Raw genomic sequence first — 17593 nt, 5'->3', positions numbered from 1 at the left:
GAAGGCAAATGCCCTACCTGTTGTACTATCGCTCCAGCCCCAATTTACAGAAGTTTTTATAACTTCTTTAGCTAGTTAAAAAATTTAAATGAAAGGTATTACTCAGAATTGGGCCTATTATCAGCGATAACGTCTATCTGAAAAATCTATTTAAATAGGAAGGCATCTAACTACAGAGCATATGCTCCTTGTCATATAAAGTACCCTAGTGAAACCCCTAGTGATTCCCCAGGCCTTTTTTTTAAGATTATTCTTTAGATCAGGATATATATTGTCTTTACTTTTTTTTTTGTATTTGGGTCACATCTGGTTGTGTGCAGGGCTTACTTCTGGCTCTAGGCTCTACTGGCAAGCTTTCTGGGAATCACTACTGGCAGGCTCTGGGAATTCCAAGCCTGGTTTGCTGTGTTCAAGGCAAGAATATTATCTGCAGTACCATCTCTTTATTTTTTAATTTTTTTTATTAGTGAGACATCATGAGGTACAGTTGTAGACTTACAAATTTTTGTGCTTGGGTTTCAATTATACAAGAATCAAATACCCATCCCTCCACCAGTGCCCATTTCCCACAACCACAGATCCCAGTATCCCTCCCACCCCCCATCCCCCAACCCACCCTGCCTCTGTGGCAGGGCATTCCCTTTTGTTCTCTCTCTCATATTGGGTGTTGAATACCATCTCTTTAGCCCTGTCATTTTTTATATTTCTTTTTGTCTTTAGAATCCACTTCCATGTAAATTCTTCATACACATGTAATTAAATTTGCATGTTTTATCTTCTGATTTGTATGATGCCTTTTTGATTAATTGACCTAGAAGAACTAGAAGAGCCAAAGGGGATAGGGAAACTTTTCCTCCTCTTCAACTCCCCTGTGTCTCACTTGCAGACCCTAGTTCCAAATATAATCCCATTGAAAGTTAGGATTTCAACACATGCATTATGTATATATGTGTGTGTGTATGTGTGTGTGTGTGTGTTGAAGTGGATATACAATCAGTTTATAACCAAGAATGAATGCATGGAGATTGGAAAAAAGGGGACTAAAGTACACAAGTTTATAATGTTATGAAAATGAAGAGAAATATTAATTACTTAATAGAAATATTAATTTTGACTTGCAGAACTAATGACATTTCTTAGAGGATTTGTGATTTGACCTAGGCCCTGAACAAATGAGAGGATATGAACACAATAGCATAGACAGGAATGGAAGCTATCAGAAGACACAGAGGACTTTCATAAAACCTAAATTAGGAAAAATATTCCTTGCAACTCATAGCTTAATGTGTTCCACACTGGGGAAAGATGATGAGTCAAACATAAAATCTCATCATGTATCAAAATTACTGAAATATACAGCTTAGCAACTTATCATAGTAAATTGGGAGGAAAATAGGAAATTAGAAAAATTTAAATGGTGGTGAAATATGATTATAATTATAGAACTGTTTCTGGATCTAATGTGATCTAAATGTAAACATAATATTAATATGCATATTACTGTTAATGAACTATAGATATATAAATATAAGTGGTTATAGGAAATAATGAGAGATGTGGTTCAGAACAAAAGAGGTCTTCATTCTCCTTAGATTATGTCATCTATAAAATCACGAAGGAAGGAGAAAGCAGAGTTTGCTTGTTATTTGATCGGTCATTTGTGTATGTGTGGGTGTGTTTAGGTATCAAACCAGTTTCCATGCAAGCAAAACATGCCCTTTACTACCTCTCGGTCAATTGTTCTTCATGAAAATCTACTTTTGCTCTATATTTGGCAAGCAGCGTGCCCGGAAGTCTTACTTTGAATGGTATTTTTGCATAAAGGAATTGTACTGAATATTCTTGTGATTATTAATATATTGGCTAAAGAAGCGGAGAGAAGTCAATGTGAAGAATAGTGGATAAGCTGAAGAGGTGGAGGCGGTCCTGGAGAGGAATACCACGCATGGGAAACAGAGGGCGAAAGAACAGAACTGCAATGGAATATGTTTACATGTGGCAGTAAATATGCTCTGTTATCAGAGCAGGCAAATTGGCTTTTGGAATTGCTCTTGGAGCTCTTCTACTGCTCGCGTGAGCGTTGAAAGGCAGGACAGCGGCGAGTACCACCTTCCTTATATCTGCTGAGAAACCGGGAATTCAACCCAGCATCTGTGCCTTGACTTCCGAAATTCCCTGTTCTGAGTGATAGAGGGAAAAAGTCTGTCTGGAATAACTTATTCTCTGCTGTATCATAGTCATTGTATCACGGTCATCCCATGGTTTGTTGAGTTACTCGAGCAGGCACCAGTAACGTCTCCATTCATCCCAGCCCTGAGATTTTAGAAGCCTCTCCTTACTCTTCTTTCCCAATGATTAGAGGCTCTTTCAGGGTTAGGGGAGTGAGACCTGTTATAGTTACAGTTTTTGGCATATCAAATACGCCACGGGGAGCTTGCCAGGCTATGCCCATGTGGGTGGATACTCTCGGTAGCTTGTCTGGCATATATATATATATAAAATATTATATTATATTATATATATCTGAAATCTGTCACTCTCCTCCCGTTGTTCATCATATATATATAATGCTCCAGTCTTCAACAATGGGGAGTAAAGCAGCACCCCCTTCTTTTCTTTTTTTTTTCCCTTTATTTTATTTTATTTTACAGTTGTAGATTTACAATATTTTGTGCTTTGGTTTCAATTATACAATGATCAGATACCCATCCCTCCACCAGTGCCCATTTTCCACCACCATGGATAATATCCCTCCCACCCCCATCCCCCCATCCCCCCTGTCTCTGTGGCAGGGCAATCCCCTGTGTTCTCTCTCTCCTTTTGGGTGTTGTGGTCTGCAAAAGAGGCATTGAGTGGCAAACATGTTCAGTACATAGTCTACTTTTGACATGCATCTCCCCTCCTGGGAGGATCCTCCAAACATCCTTTATTTAGTGCTCCCTTCTCTATCTGAACTGCCCTTTCCTCTAGGATACCCGCTGGCCTCTAAGTTATGGAGTAATCGTCCTGGTGCTGATCTCAGCTATTCTTGGGTATTAATCTCATACTTTGTTACTTTATATCCCCCAGATGGATGCAATCTTTCTATGTCTATCCCGCTCTTTTTGACTCATTTCGCTTAGCATGATACTTTCCATATTGTACCACTTGTATGTAAATTTCATGACTTCATCTTTTCTAAGAGCTACATAGTACTCCATTGTGTAGATGTACCAAAGTTTCTTTAACCAGTCATCTGTTCTTGGGCATTCAGGTTTCTTCCAGTTTCTGGCTATTGTAAAGAGTGCTGCAATGAACAAACAAGTGCAGATGTCACTTCGACTATACATTTTTGCCTCTCTGGGATATATTCCCAGGAGTGGTATTGCTGGGTCAAATGGGAGCTCAATTTCTAATTTTTTGAGAATCGTCCATACTGTTGTCCAGAAGGGCTGAACCAGTGGACATTCCCACCAACAGTGAAGGAGTGTCCCTTTCTCGCCACATCCACGCCAGCATCAGTTGCTTTTGTTCTTTTGAATGTGGGCCAGTCTCTGAGGTGTGAGATGGTATCTCATTGTGGTTTTGATCTGCATCTCCCTGATGATTAATGATGTAGAGCATTTTCTCATGTGCTTTTTTGCCATTCGGATTTCTTCTTTGAGAAAGTTTCTGTTCATTTCATTGCCCCATTTTTGGATGGGGTTGGATGTTTTCTTCTTGTGGAGTTTAACCAGTATTTTGTATATCCTGGATATCAACCCCTTGTCAGATGTGTATTCGGTGAATATCCTTTCCCATTCTGTAGACTGTCTTTGTATTTTGGTCACTGTTTCTTTGGAGGTGCAGAAGCTTCTTAGTTTAAGATAGTCCCATTTATCTATCTCTGTTTTCACTTGCTCGGCCAGTGGCATGGCATCTTTGAAGATACCATTAGCTTCAATGTCATGGAGGGTTTTGCCAACTTTATCTTCAATGTACCTTATGGTTTCTGGTCTGATGTTGAGGTCTTTAATCCATTTTGATCTTACTTTTGTACATGGTGTTAGGCAGAGTTCTGAGCCTATTTTTTTGCATGTAGCCGTCCAGTGATGCCAACACAATTTATTAAAGAGGCTTTCCTTACTCCACTTCACATTACTTGCACCTTTATCAAAGATTAGATGAGCATATGATTGAGGGGAGATGTCAGTGTATTCAACCCTGTTCCATTGGTCTGCAGTTCTGCCTTTGTTCCAGTACCATGCTGTTTTAATTATTACCGCTTTGTAGTACAGTTTGAAGTTCGGGAGGTTGATTCCTCCCATTTTCTTTTTCCCAAGAATTGCTTTAGCTATTCGTGGGGGCTTATTGTTCCATATAAATTTCAGGAGTGTTTGCTCCATTTCTTTGAAGAATCCTTATAGGGATTGCATTGAATTTATACAATGCTTTCGGTAGTATTGCCATTTTGACAATGTTAAGTCTCCCGACCCATGAGCAGGCACCCCCTTATTTTCTAACGGACTCATCTCATTTTCATACCTCCTCTAGTCACACTCCAATGCCTTCAAATAAACATCGTTTACTTCAACCTCACGTCACCATATTGTGAATGAGAAAAAAAAAAGTGACCCAAAGAGAGCACAGTGGATAAGGCATGCCTTGAAGATCTTGCACACAGCTGACTTGGGTTCTGCGTATGGTCATCTGAGCACTGTCAGTAGTGTTTCCTGAGCAAGGAGTCAGGAAGAAGCCCTGAGCACTGTCAACCACCCAAAAGAAAATAAATTCCTGGGGGGGGGGGTGTGGAGGTTTTATTTCACATTCCCCTCGTGACTGGGTAATCCAGTTTCCTTCTTGGCCCAGAGAAGTGCAGAATAATGTCCTCAGCGTTTCTCAATTGTTCGAGTTGGAGTGAGTGTGAGACTGTGTGAGCTCGAAAGGGAACACGCAGATGGGATGGGGTCCTGCCAGGGTATGTTCTGGACATCCCCAACCATGGCATAGGATTGGAACATTCATTATTACATAAATGGTTGCTTAATAATCGAGGGTTGGAAGGCCTTTATTTCAAAGTTCGGTGATGTTCCTGTGACCAGAAATAGCTCATACAAACTTCAGCTCTGTCTATATTAATTAGCCTTTCATAAAGTAGGTTTTGTTACACACTGTTTTGCTAGACGTCATAGTTTTCAGGCCCTATCCAAAACACTGAGTGAGAATTTACTGTAGTAAGAATTAAAAGCAGTCGGTGCATGTTAGGGCCTTCATAGCCGTTGAATGTATGGTGGAGAAACTTCAGTGAGAGAAAGTTTAAAAAATTTTAACTTTCCTCTTTTTGTTTCCCTATTTCACGCATTCATCTTACTTCAGAGCACATCAGAGGGGGTTTCCTTTTATTGCTTATCTGCTATAACAACACCCCCAAATCAAAACCACTCGAAAACTAAACAGCAACATAGGATGAAAGGAACACTCTAGCAGTGGATGTGTAGAGGCAGGCAGGGTTGATGTGGATTTTGTTTGAGCTGTGGTAGGAAACTCAGTGACCTTCAGAATAGTTGTTGGATCGATAAGTCCAGTTCCTCGCGCCTCCCCGAGTACCGCTTTGCCATACACGCACTGCTCCTGCCCCGTTGACCAGACATGCCACATCAGAGCGTTCCCAAGAACTGCACCTGGCTGACCTGGCTGAGTCGCGCGGAAAGCAAAACGCAAAACTCTGAAGAATTCCGTCTAGGTAGGAGAAGCAAGAATTTGCAAGAGAAATGCCTCCGCTGATTTTTCAAGGCACGATTTGTTGAAACAATGTACTTTTAGAGGGGTTGAGGTTTCTGTTTTTCTTATCATTGTCCTCTAATACAGATGTCAACCCTTTCCCGATAGGGCTATTTCCATTAGTGTTGCATTTTATGGAGATCACTGCTTCTCACCAGTGGGTTAGAGCCATTAGTGCTCCAATTTTTAGCCATCGTGACCTCTCATTACCCTGGGTTTCTTGCTCCGCAATCACATAAAGCACACAATAATAGAACCACTGGCATTTTAGATTTCATTACCATTCATATTTTGTTTAGCTCTTTTCTCCCTACACTTTAATTTCTGTGCATGGCTGAACGGTCTCATTTCCACAGAAATGAAGTTAGACCCAAAAGCTGCAGGCGCTGGTTCCAGAGGTAGTGATTTATTTCTGAACGTCTGTGTCTTTCTACCCCAAGGTGGGACAAGTAGACATATGTATAAGCACAGAGTCCTTTGTCTCCTCTCTGCTGTTTTCATTATCTTTCCTAAGAATAGATACAGAGCAGATCTTTACTCTGCTCAATTGTTTTACCATGGACCATTAGAAGTCATAGAGTAAGCATATCTGAGTGCTTTCTGGCTGGAGATTATAGCCACAGGCTTGTTATTTTATCAATAGTTCCTATTTTTGGTTGAACACACACATATATACACACAAAATAATTTCAACAGCTTTTTTTTCCACAGAACTCACTGTTTCTGAATAGGTTACTTAATTGATCAGTACACACTTGTTCGGTGAAGTGATTATTCTTCCCCTCTTGATTTCAATTGATCTATCGGGGGAAATAAAGCAGCACATTGGTTTTCGTTATTAGCTGCATGTTGAAACTCCTTTTGCCCTTCTCCTTCTTTCATGGTTGTTTAAATAGTATCAATACTTATGAGTACAGTTCTTCTAAGTGAAATTAGTTAAAAGCACTATATGCTGCCTCTACAGGAAATAATTTGTTAAATTTAAGTAGCATGAAAATTAAAGCACTGCCTGCTGCTACCATATTTGGGGTCACACAATGGGGAAGGCTTCTGATTTTTCCTGTAACATCTGTTGGCAGGACTGCTCATCCCCAGAAGAACCACGAGAAAAAACAAAACCGGATTTTTCTTTTTCTTATGATCAGGTTCAATTCTTTTGTCTTTCCTATTTCATACTATTGTCTCAGCTATGAAGACCATTAGAGCTGAAACACTTTGCTTGTGTTGTCTTCAGTTAGGGCGAGCATTTCAGATTTGATTCATTTCCACTAAGACCTTTTATCAGTTTCTGGCCCAGTCCTTTTTGTATGTTGGAACTCCCACAGTATTTGGCTAATTCGAACTCCAGATGTTTTCCAATCTAGAAATGCTTGGGTCCTTAAACTTCTATCAAAAACATGAGTTCAGTGACAGGGAAGGACTTTTGGCTGAAAACATTGAAAGAAATTTTGGGGATAAATCTCTGGAAGACGAAAGGAAGGAGAGAGACATTTCTGGTAAAATGAATTTGGGGAACTAGAGTTGAGAACACAAACTGGAAACATTCATAGTAGAGCTAATAATACAATCTCCAGGAGAAACACTCACAAAAGGGTGATGGCAGGTATGAGGAATTGAATATGGCCAGGAACTGAAATCAAGGGGCTGGTGGGACCACGGTTTCCTGTGTGGCCACAAGGAGTAAGTGTTCTTACCACGGTGCTCATTGCTCAGGTAAAGCAGAATTTCCCTGCAAAGAAGCAAACCTAGAAAGATAAATAATTTATTTTCAAGTGATGATTTATAAACAATTCAATAAACCGAATTTCAGGGATGCACATATGTAACTTAGATGTTTTAAAGTAGCTATCATTTCCATTTAAAAAGAAAAAGGGCTGAAAAAATAGTACAGAAGTTGAGGGCTTCTCCTTCTGCTCCTGGCACCACATAGTTTCCTGAGCACAAGCCCATGAGCATCACCAGGAACAGTCCACCTCTTCCCCTCAAAATTACAGTGACTTTTTTTTTCATAAAGAAGAAAGGTCAGAGAAATAGCTCAACAGGGTGAGAGCTTGTTTTTCTCTTGAGCAGCCTGGGTTCAATAACTTGAAGAAAGAGACAAAATAAGAGGCAAAGGACCTCTCTTCTCTTCTTCCATTCCTCCCCGACCCTCCCTTTTCCTCCTATCCCGTTCTCTCCCCTACCCTCCCCCCTTTTCCTCTTCCTCTTCTCTTCCCTTCCCTTTCTGTCTCGTACTCTCCCCTCCCCTCCCCTCCCCTCCCCTCCCCTCCCCTCCCCACTCCTCCCCTCCCCTCCCCTCCCCTTCCCTTCCCTTCCCTTCCCTTCCCTTCCCTTCCCTTCCCTTCCCTTCCCTTCCCTTCCCTTCCCTTCCCTTCCCTTCCTTTTCTGTCTTGTCCCTTCCCTTCCCTCTCTTTCCTCTTCTCCCATTCCCTTCCCTCTTCTTCTCTCCCTTCTCTCCTCTCATCTTGTCCACTCTTCTCTTCCTCCCTCTCTCCTCCCCCACCTGTCCCTCCCTTCCCTTGCCTCTTCTCTTCTTCTCTCTTCTCCTCTCCTCTCTTCCTTTCCTTTCCCTCCCCTCCTCTTTCCTTCCCTCTCCTACTCCCCAGTCTTCCTGTCCTTCATGTTTGAGCTACAATGTAAATCACGAGTCAGCAGCCCCTATAACATGCAGAAACTTTTACCCATCTCTCTCCTTAGGTGGTTCCAGGCTACAGACAGACAGGCGCTCTCTGGGGGTCGTGAGGGAATGTGCATTAAGGTGGGCTTAAGGAGAGACTGGATCTAGAAATGGGGAAACAGAGAGAGAGAGAGAGAGAATGAGTTCAACTTTATGGTGAGCATAGTCATGAGAAGTCATGGAAACAAAAACCCAGAATTCAGAAATATTTTCATTCATGAGGGAATGTGGTTTAAACACTCACTGCTACTTTGAAACCTGTGCAAAGTTTAAATGACTAAAATATAATAACTATATCTGTTAAGTATACATATCTAATATAAAATATAATAAATAGGAAATTAGAGGCAGGTCTTTACCTATGCAAATCCCCCTGCCATGCATCTGAAATGTAATCTAGGAAATATCCAGGAAACTTTAGGATTAAAACAATTGAATTTGAAATAAACTGTGAACTACTACTGGGAGGAGTGGAATAATGTTGGAAGAATGAATTGGTGCATTTCCTTAGGAGGCTTTGAATAGCTATTTTACAATTTTTCAGTTGAGGAGACAGGGATATGGTTCAGAGTGATTCAACACATGACTAGCATGTAAAAGACACAGATCTAGACCCCAGCACCGCATGGTTTCTGAGCACTGCCCGGTGAGATACTGGTTGTCCCCCAGCATAATTTAGTCTAGCCAAGCACTGTGGTCCCCCAGAACTGAACTCACAATGCTTAGCTGAAAGTGCCAGGCTGGTCCATGGGACCCAATCTCAGTTGTATTAGGGGTTGTCCTTCTAAAGGAGGCTGCATTTGAATCTGAATACATTGGAAGATATTTGGTATCACAAATGACAATTAGCAGAGCTTGAAAAAAGATACAACTAACAGAGCTTAAACATGCCATTCCAAAAAAGAAAGCGGTAGGTTGATGCTTCACTGAGAAACATGAAGGTGCTGAGTCAAGAGCCGAGATTTATTAGGGATCCCATGGGCTGATAAGCATATATTGATGGGCTGAGATCGCCAATCTAAAGGGGAAGGTAGTGGGATCTGATTATCGTTCAGGCTGTAGGGTGCTTGCCTTATAGTCTTTGACCAGGGTTTAAGTCCTGGCACCAAATACAGTGCAATTCCCAGCCAGGAGTTATCTTTGAGCACAAAGCCAGGAGTCAGCCCTGAGCACTCCCAAAGTGCCCCCTAAACAAGTAAAGAGATAGAAAGAAAGCAAGAGAGCAAGAAAAAGGAGAGAGAAAGGAAGGAAAGAAGGAAGGAAGGAAGGAAGGAAGGAAGGAAGGAAGGAAGGAAGGAGGAAGAAAGGAAGGAGAGGGAAAGAGAAAGAAAGAAAGAAAGAAAGAAAGAGAGAGAAAGAAAGAAAGAAGAAAAGAAAGAGAGAAAGAAAAAAGAAAGAAAAGAGAAAAAGAAAGAAGGAAGGGAATAAAGGGAAGGAAGGGAAGGAAAAAAGGAAGGAAGGAAAGAAGCAAGGAAAGAAGGAAGGATGGAAGGAAAGAAGGAAGAAAGGAAGGAAAGAAGGAAGGAAGGAAGGAAGGAAGGAAGGAAGGAAGGAAGGGAAGGGAAGGAAGAAAAGGAATGAAGGAAGGAAAGAAAGAAGAAAGGAAAGAAGGAAGGAAGGAAGGAAGGAAGGAAGGAAGGAAAGGAAAGAAAGAAAGAAAGAGAGAGAGAAAGAAAGAAAGAAGAAAAGAAAGAGAGAAAGAAAAAAGAAAGAAAAGAGAGAAAAAGAAAGAAGGAAGGGAATAAAGGGAAGGAAGGGAAGGAAGAAAGGATGGAAGGAAAGAAGCAAGGAAAGGAGAAAGGATGGAAGGAAAGAAGGAAGAAAGGAAGGAAAGAAGGAAGGAAGGGAAGGAAGAAAAGGAATGAAGGAAAGAAAGAAGAAAGGAAAGAAGGAAGGAAGGAAGGAAAGAAAGAAAGAAAGAAAGAAAGAAAGAAAGAAAGAAAGAAAGAAAGAAGGAAGGAAGGAAAAGTCAGTGTAAAGGGAGGGGGCACATTGTTACTTGCCTATAAATAAATGAATACCCTCCAGTTTGATGCGTTGTCGTGGAGAGAGACGTTCTCTATCACTTTTCTTCCCGTACCATGTGAGTGGCTTCTGGGGGTGGTCTTAGGTCTACTCTACTTGGACTAAGAACAGTGAAGGAAACAAAGTGCCCACCTGAGTGGGTCTGAGGGCTCCCTGAGAAGCCCAGTTGTACACCGCGGAGTCAGACCCTCTCTGGGGCTGTTGACCGCACAGCCGTATGTGCGGTAAACTAGATGTCCAGGGGACAGATTGCAGTGGTTGGAGGGACTGGGAGTGGTGTTGGTGGGCGGAGGCTGCTGACCAAATAGAAAACCCAGGGCTTCAGTCCAAGGCCATATGGTTCTCCTGCACTCAGAAATGGTCCTTTAACTTACATGACCTGCCAACTTAAAAAAAAATGCTTAAAACACCTGGAATTCCATTGAAATGACCAAACAAAGGCCCTTTGTTCCTGCAGCAAGTGATCATCATGAGTCAAGCTGTCCCGAGGACAATGAAATCCTTTTTTATTTTTTTGCTTGCTGGTGCAGTGGCTAGACTCCCACTGATTATGTTCCTGGTCCCCAGGGTGCCCTCAAAGGATATGAAGGCTTCACCCTCTCTGAGCTCGGAGCAGTCTCTCTGCACAGAGCAGACTGGTTCTTCCCCACTCTGACTCCTTCAACCCTGCTTTGCCTCTGTCTGCCTCGCTGGCTGCTGGGGGGCGGGCCCTTCAGGCATAGGGTGGGGGCGGCTTCTGGCAAAGGGGATGGGCTGGCCAAGGCACTGGTAGTGCACTGGCAAGCCTGGAAACTGTGGCTCTCACCAGATGAGGCAGGGACGTATCTGAGCCTTTTGATTTCACTATTCTGACATCCACCTGTATTCCTTCATTTGCATCCGGCCAAATGTACTCCACCCCACATTTGGCTTTCTTTGCAAAGGGTTTTGGGATTAGATCACTTGATTACTTGATCACTTGGCATCCCGTTACTCATCGATTTGCTCGAGCGGCCGCCAGTAAGATCTCCATTCGTCCCTGTCATGTTCTACTTTAGCCCAAACGCGGCTGCTCATTCTAGGAACACCAAGAGCCTCAAACCGATTGTTCAGGGTCTTGACAAAGAAGTCTGACCATCTCATAGGTGGGTGGCCGTGCGATCTTTTGACGTCCCATGGAATTCAGTCAGTAATGTCTCCAGTCCAGTGGTCAACGTCAAATCTCATTACGTGTCCAGCCCATCTGATTTTCGATGCCTTGGCAAATGAGGGTTCCTGATTCTTGACTGTTGAAGGAGGTCGGATTAGAAAACAACAAACAAACATTGTCCTCCCATTGTTCTTCAATTTGCTCGAGCTGGCCCAGTAACGTCTCCATTTTTGAGACTTGTTACTGTGTTTGGCATAACCAATATGCTGTGGGCAGCTTGCCAGGCTTTGCCGCGTGGGCGAGATACTCTCGGTAGCTTGCCAGGCTCTCTGAGAGGGGCAGAGGAATCGAACCCAGCTTGGCCGGGCTGGCTGTGCGCAAGGCAAACGCCCTACCACTCTACTATCGCTCCAGCCAAGAAAACACACATAAATTGAAATTATTGTATTGAAAGGGCAAGGTGCAAGCATCTTTGAGATGATGAGAAACATTTCACATAGGCTTTCAGCTCACTGCATGTGCTTTTTATTTTATTTTTTATAAAGTGTGGTAAATAGGTACATTGTACGAATCTTGATTTCTTGATAGCTCTCTTCTGGGCCCACATTTGTAAAACTTCCTTCCTGGCTTATCTTTATATTTATTAAATTATCCAATCAACCACTGGCTTCTCCATACTATCATATTGTTCAAAGTACACTATAAGATACTAATATATATCTGGATATAGATTGAAATGAAAAATATCAAGAGTAAAGCACCAAGATTCATATATGAATTAATTGGAACTTCACAGACTTCTATTAGTAGTTTGACTTAAAAATAGTCTTAGAGGAAACATTTAGCTGTATCAATAAAAAATAATTAAGGTTGACCATCAGTATAATGTAAATCCACACAAAGCATGCCTAACCAGAATGCAAATACATACTCATCAGAGACTTATATGGGGTAAATACTAGATGGGAATAGCCCAAATCTGGAAATGACCTAAATGTCCATCCCAATGTAAGAAATAATTGTGTTATTCATAAAATGAAAATATCGTACAGCAATAGAAATGACTTGCAATTCCATAATATAATGCAGATGAATTTTACAAACATAACACCAAAAGAAGCAAAACACCAAACCACACATACCACACATGCATATTAATCCGGCCAAATAAAGTTCAAAAACAGTCAAACTAACCACCAGTTGTATTTGAAGTGTGGAAAATGGTCACCTTTTCAAAAGGGATGTCAGCCTCAAGAAGGGTTAAAGGCTCTTCTGGGGAGCTGGCAATGTTCTACTTTTTAAAGCTGGTTTCCTTTATTGGTGCTGTTACATTATTACATTCACTTTGTAAAACTCAGCAATTCAATGCTTATTATGGGTCTACATATCAAGAAAATTTATAAAATGAACAAAATAAAACTTTCATTTTGCTTACTTCCATTTTGTGTGTCATGGATCTCTGCTACATAGAAACATTAAATAGTTCGCTACAGATTTCACATAAAAGTTCAGACTTTTTCCAGTATGAGTTTTTATACTCTGTACCCGTTTACCTACAGAACTGGTTCTCTTCAGCAGCCTGTACTTCAGCTAACCTGGATTTTAAAATCACTATTTTAGTCTTCCATGCACTTGTTGATATTTTTTCAAAACTGCTTTTGCTGGACCCCTTGTTTGGAATGAGCATTTATGTTCCTTCGCTTACTTGATGGCCCAATTAAATGAAATATCGCTTTCTTTAAGAAACCCTCTCTGTCTGCGCTGGACTTGGGTTTTTGCTCCCCCGTTCTTACATTGGGCTCTTCCATAGGGTTGGAGCAATAGCACAGTGGGTAGGGCATTTGCCTTGCACGAAGCTGACCCGGCTTCTATTCTGCCGTTCCTTTTCGGAGAGCCCGGCAAACTACCGAGAATATCCCGCCCGCACAGCAAAGCCTCCTGGCAAGCTCCCCGTGACACAGTCGATATGCCAAAAACAGTAACAACAAATCTCACAATGGAGACGTTACTGGTGCCTGCTCGACCAAATCGATGAACAATGGGAGGACAGTGTGACAGACAGTGCTACAGTTCTTACATTGCTGTACGAACATCACTTGATCACTTGATACCCAGTTACTCATCGATTTACTCGGGCGGGTGCCAGTAGCGTCTCCATTCATCCCTTTTGCGTGCTAGGGTAGCCCAATGGCATCTGCTCATTCTAGGAACATGCAGAGCCTCAAACCGATCATTCAGGGTCTTGACAAAGAAGTCTGACCATCTTGTAGGTGGGCCTCCACGGGATCTTTTGACGTCCCATGGAATCCAGCTGTATGAACATGCATTGACTATTTTACAGTAGATGCTCTTATGTATTTGTTAAATTAATGATTTGTTTTTGATCAAGTTACTCTAATATAAAGGAATTCCTATTGCAAAGAACCTCATGGTGTGAATACATGCAGAAACTGTCACTGGGAATTATGGGCTTTGCTCTTTCTATTTCTCTTAGTGCTCTCGCCCAACACCTAGCAAAGGAAGAACTGCTTGTGTGTTTCAAAAGCTTTCCATGTGGCTATATTACTACCAGTGTTATCTCCTGATGATGCCTACAGTAGCTGCAGACTAATGATAACTTTATTTTTGCTCTTATCTTTTAGAAGGATGGGAGAAAAATAAGGAAGATACAAGCATTTGTTTACTCCAGTTAAAAATACTATTTTTAACCTGTAAAATATGAGAAAGGGGGGTCAAATTCTGTCTTATTCTTGGTTAGGACTCTGCTTCTTAAGCCACATTTTATCTTTCAAACTGCATCTAGAGAGAAGTTTCTAGATGTCAAGATTTCATTTCTGCCAGCATTAGGTCTCTGCATATTAACTTGATCACATTGTCTGCTTGAGAAATTATCCTTCAATGTCCTATCCACCTATTGCATTAGAAATAAATACATTTTAGTAAAGTGATATTGGTGTGTGAGAGTTCACCCTTATATTTTATTATTTATACTCTATTACATATATGATACTAGTCTTTATATAGGTGAAAAGAAAGAACTATTCATAAAAATTTATGAGCTCCCTAATGTATAATAGAGAATCAGAAATGAGAGAATCAGAAACTCACAGTAATTTAACTGAACATTTTTGGGTGATTTTTTTTCCCTTTCCATTTTATATACACAGATTTCAAAGCCTCACAGTTTCTTCAGCCTCTACAATTACAGTTGCCTAATTCTGTGTCTACCCTGGAGATATGAATGAGCTAAAAAGAGACTTTCTAATCAACTCTTATAATTATTCAGTCAGATAGAAAATACTGATAACCATGTCGCATTCCTAGTTATGAGTTTTGTATTTTCGCAGAGAAAGGGCTGGCCTGTGCCATAGGAGAGCCTGAGCCTGTGTTTATAACGTCTCTGTGACCCTTCTGAACACGCGTCTCCGACAGTCTTGTATTTCACAGGCAATCTTAAAATATTAAAAGAAAGGCGACTTCATTAGGATCGTTCTAGAGCTTCTCATATTCTCCATATCTATTTAAAGATGCATCAGATTCATTCCCTATGACATTAAGACCATCTGAAGCTCACCATCGGCTGGCGGCAGAGTAGACGTTAATCTGAACTCACCTCACCGCCTCCTGACCTAGACTGCACCTCCTGACAAACTTCTGCGGCTTTTGTGGGGTTATCCTGATTTACAGAAAAAAACCTCAAGAGTTTTATAAAATATATCTTTGAATATAGACTACTGAGAATCTCGCCCATACGGCAAATGATATGCCAAACACAGTAGCAACAAGTCTTACAATGGAGACATTACTGGGCCCATTGAGCAAAATCGATGAACAACAGGAGGACAGTGACAGTGACAGTGACTGTAGACTACTATAAAGATGTTGGTTACCTCCATTTTCCAGGTACCACTATCAAGTAAACAAACTCCTGATCTTCTTCTCCAGCCCATTGTGAACCTAATGACGATGAGGCTGACCTTCAGGCTCACCTCCCTGAGGGGTGACTCCAAAGCCCAAGGCATACTCCCTGGGGACCCCCAGAACTAACCATGCTAACTGCTACAACCAGGCAACATTTTACATAAGTGCCTCAGGAGAGGACTTAATCTTCTGTTGTTTGAAAAGCATGGACCCTTGGTTCCTTCCTTAACTCTGCCTCTTTTTACCTTCCTCCCACCCTCTCTCCCTTTCTCCCTTTCTTTGTCTCTCCCTTTTTCTCCTTCCTTCCTTCCTTCCTTCCTTCCTTCCTTCCTTCCTTCCTTCCTTCCTTCCTTCTTTCCTTCCTCCTTCCACACCTGGAAATACTTAGAATTTACTTCTGGCTCAGCATTCAGAGGTCCTTTCTGGAGGGCTCGGGGAACCATATGGGATGCCAAAGATCAAATCAAAGTCATTAGCATACAAGGCAATCACCATACCACCTGTATTATATTTCCATCATCTCAAGCATATTTGAATGATTCTTCCTGTTGGATTATTTCGTGATACTCAAGCAAGTTTTCTTGGCACATTGTAAAAGCTCAAGGCTAGTTTGAACCCGAAAGTTTTATCCATGAAGCCTCAAGAATATTAGATTACATGCATTTAAATGCCTTCAAGTTATTAGTGATACAGAGTCAGCTGGCACCCTAATCCAGTCTCCACCTTTGGCCCTTTAGAATCATGAGAGTGCCTTGCAATTTTAGCCAGAATTTTTTCTTAAATATTACTAGTTGTGTGCCAGATTTTCTATCAATTAGAAAAATATGGTTTTACTTATTTTTAAAAACATTCACTGAAGTCTCCTGTCCCTGCGCCTGGCTGTCCTCACCTGAACCCCTTGGAGGGGGGCGGGTTGAGTTTCCCTCCCCGCAGCCAACAGATCTCTGACAGCCGAAGACCTCCAGAACCAGGCACAACCATGCTGAGACCACTCTCCACACTCCAAGGTACCGGCAGAGGAGCAAAGGCATGCGGGTCCCGGGGCTGAGATCTCCAAGCCTGCCTGGATTGGGGCTGAGCATCCTCCACCCAGATCCTCCATCTTCCAATAGGCGGGGGTCGCACCCACCAACTGACCCCCTGGTGCTGTGTAATCCAATCAATGGCCAAGACCCAGAGACTATAAAACCCAGCTCCTGGAAGAGAACAGCACAGAGTCTCCTGCCCCGGCGCCTGGAAGCGACATCTTATTATCTCATTCCTACTTTGGACAAACTGGCAGGCTACCGAATGTAACCTGCCCACATGGCAGAGTCTGGCAAACTCCCCATGGCGTACCCGTTATGCCAAATACCAGTAACAATGATGGGTCTCATTCTCCTAACCCTGAAAGAGCCTTGAATATGGCACTTTAAAATCTCAGGGCTAGGACGAAGGAGACGTTACTGGGGCCTGCTCGAGACAATCGACGAACAAAAGGATGATCATGATCGTGATCACGAAGTCATTAAAACACAAAATAAAGAAATATGAAACATTTTTGTGTGGGTATGGCTCTAGGAGGATAAAGCCTTTTGTGCTTGTATTCACTGAACATTTTCAGTAAATGATTGACCAGTTAGGTGATAGTGATAGTGATTCCATATAACTTCACCATCAAAGAAATAAAATCACAAAGTCAGGACTGTTGTCAATGGAACCACCACACCACAATTATGTTTAAAGTACATATTAATCTTTTTGGACTTCAAAATAAGATTCCAAATTCTAATTTGAGGCTGCTTCTGACTCACACACTGTAAGTTTGAGACAATTAAAAAGGGTTTTGAAATTTCAGGGAAATGATATTTGTAATGGTAGAATCAACTAATTAGTATAGCACATTACTTCATAAAAACAGGAGATAATTAGTATGGTTATTAAAACAAACTTATTAATATTTAAAATGTAAAAGCACGATTACTACATGGATGAAATTTGAAACTCAAGATCCTTCAGGTAAAGAAATTGTATGAGGATGGGTGTTTTATCATTGTATGACCGAGACTTAAACCTGAAAGCTTTGTAACTGTTCTCACAGTGACTCAATAAATAAATTAAAA

The sequence above is a fragment of the Sorex fumeus genome, unplaced genomic scaffold, assembly GCF_029834395.1.
Source record: "Sorex fumeus unplaced genomic scaffold, SorFum_2.1 ptg000010l, whole genome shotgun sequence".
Classification (NCBI taxonomy): Eukaryota; Metazoa; Chordata; class Mammalia; order Eulipotyphla; family Soricidae; genus Sorex; species Sorex fumeus.
The sequence above is the reverse complement of the archived record's forward strand: the minus strand, read 5'-3'. Positions refer to the sequence as shown.